Raw genomic sequence first — 2,500 nt, forward strand, 5'->3', positions numbered from 1 at the left:
TAGAGCCTGGCTAGAGCCTGACTAGAACCTGACTAGAGCTGGACTAGAGCCTGACTAGAGCCTGTCTAGAGCCTGACTAGAGCCTGGCTAGAGCCTGACTAGATCCTGGCTAGAGCCTGACTAGAGCCTGGCTAGAGCCTGACTAGAGCCTGACTAGACCCTGGCTAGAGCCTGGACTAGAGCCTGACTAGAGCCTGTCTAGAGCTGGACTAGAGCCTGACTAGAGCCGGACTAGAGCCTGACTAGAGCCGGACTAGAGCCTGACTAGAGCCGGACTAGAGCTGGACTAGAGCCTGACTAGAGCCTGGCTAGAGCCTGACTAGAGCCTGGCTAGAGCCTGACTAGAGCCTGACTAGATCCTGTCTAGAGCCTGACTAGAGCCTGGCTAGAGCCTGACTAGAGCCTGACTAGAGCCTGGCTAGAGCCTGACTAGATCCTGGCTAGAGCCTGACTAGCGCCTGGCTAGAGCCTGACTAGATCCTGGCTAGAGCCTGACTAGAGCCTGACTAGATCCTGGCTAGAGCTTGACTAGAGCCTGACTAAGGCCTGACTAGAGCTGGACTAGAGCCTGACTAGAGCCTGGCTAGAGCTGGACTAGAGCCTGACTAGAGCTGGACTAGAGCCTGACTAGAGCCTGGCTAGAGCTGGACTAGAGCCTGACTAGAGCCTGGCTAGAGCCTGACTAGAGCTGGACTAGAGCCTGGCTAGAGCCTGACTACAGCGTTGAGATTGCCTGCAATGACAACAATCTCAGTCCGATGATGCTGTGACACACCGCCCCAGACCATGATGGACCCTCCTCCTTCAAATCGATCCCGCTCCAGAGTACAGGCCTCGGTGTAACGCTCATTATTTCGACGAAAAACGCGAATCCAACCATCACCGCGTCAAAACCGCGTCTCATCAGTGAAGAGCACTTTTTGACAGTCCTGTCTGGTCCAGCGACGGTGGGTTTGTGCTCACAGGCGACGTTGTTGCCGGTGATGTCTGGTGAGGACCTGCCTTAAAACAGGCCTACAAGCCCCCAGTCCAGCCTCTCTCAGCCTATTGCGGACAGTCTGTGCACTGATGGAGGGATTGTGCATTCCTGGTGTAACTCGATCAGTTGTTGTTGCCATCCTGTACCTGTCCCGCAGGTGTGATGTTCGGATGTACCGATCCTGTGCAGGTGTTGTTACACGTGGTCTGCCACTGCGAGGACGATCAGCTGTCCGTCCTGTCTCCCTGTAGCGCTGTCTTAGGCATCTTACAGTACGGACATTGCAATTTATTGCCCTGGCCACATCTGCAGTCCTCATGCCTCCTTGCAGCATGCCTAAGGCACATTCACGCAGGTGAGAAGGGACCCTGGGCAACTTTCTTTTGGTGTTTTTCAGAGTCAGTAGAAAGGCCTCTTTCGTGTCCTAAGTTTTCATAATTGTGACCTTAATTGCCTACCGTCTGTAAGCTGTTAGTGTCTTAACGACCGTTCCACAGGTGCATGTTCATTAATTGTCCATGGGAAACAGTGCTTAAATCCTTTACAATGAAGATTTGTGAAGTTATTTGGATTTTAACGAATTATCTTTGAAAGGCAGGGTCCTGAATGAGGACCGTTTCTTTTTTTTCTGAGTTTAGATGATGGAGAGTTGTTTCTGTGTGGAGCAGGAGAGACTACAGGTCAGTAGAGGTGTTTGTGTGTGGAGCAGGAGAGACTACAGGTCATTAGAGGTGTGTCTGTGTGGAGCAGGAGAGACTACAGGTCAGTAGAGGTGTCTGTGTGGAGCAGGAGAGACTACAGGTCAGTAGAGGTGTTTGTGTGTGGAGCAGGAGAGACTACAGGTCAGTAGAGGTGTCTGTGTGGAGCAGGAGAGACTACAGGTCAGTAGAGGTGTCTGTGTGGAGCAGGAGAGACTACAGGTCAGTAGAAGTGTCTGTGTGGAGCAGGAGAGACTACAGGTCAGTAGAGGTGCCTGTGTGTGGAGCAGGAGAGACTACAGGTCATTAGAGGTGTTTGTGTGGAGCAGGAGAGACTACAGGTCAGTAGAGGTGTTTGTGTGGAGCAGGAGAGACTACAGGTCATTAGAGGTGTCTGTGTGGAGCAGGAGAGACTACAGGTCAGTAGAGGTGTTTGTGTGGAGCAGGAGAGACTACAGGTCAGTAGAGGTGTTTGTGTGGAGCAGGAGAGACTACAGGTCAGTAGAAGTGTTTCTGTGTGGAGCAGGAGAGACTACAGGTCAGTAGAGGTGCCTGTGTGTGGAGCAGGAGAGACTACAGGTCAGTAGAGGTGTTTGTGTGGAGCAGGAGAGACTACAGGTCATTAGAGGTGTTTGTGTGGAGCAGGAGAGACTACAGGTCAGTAGAGGTGCCTGTGTGGAGCAGGAGAGACTACAGGTCAGTAGAGGTGTTTGTGTGGAGCAGGAGAGACTACAGGTCAGTAGAGGTGTTTGTGTGGAGCAGGAGAGACTACAGGTCAGTAGAGGTGCCTGTGTGTGGAGCAGGAGAGACTACAGGTCAGTAG

At 52.4% G+C, this 2,500-nt stretch overlaps 1 long non-coding RNA gene across 1 annotated transcript in view; it reads left to right on the top strand.

Annotated features, from left to right (window-relative positions):
* LOC139422672 (uncharacterized) overlaps window positions 1-2,500 on the top strand; it is a 1,300,889-nt gene that overhangs the window by 625,290 nt on the left and 673,099 nt on the right. The window lies entirely within an intron of this gene.

This window comes from Oncorhynchus clarkii, chromosome 12 (assembly GCF_045791955.1).
Source record: "Oncorhynchus clarkii lewisi isolate Uvic-CL-2024 chromosome 12, UVic_Ocla_1.0, whole genome shotgun sequence".
NCBI lineage: Eukaryota > Metazoa > Chordata > Actinopteri > Salmoniformes > Salmonidae > Oncorhynchus > Oncorhynchus clarkii.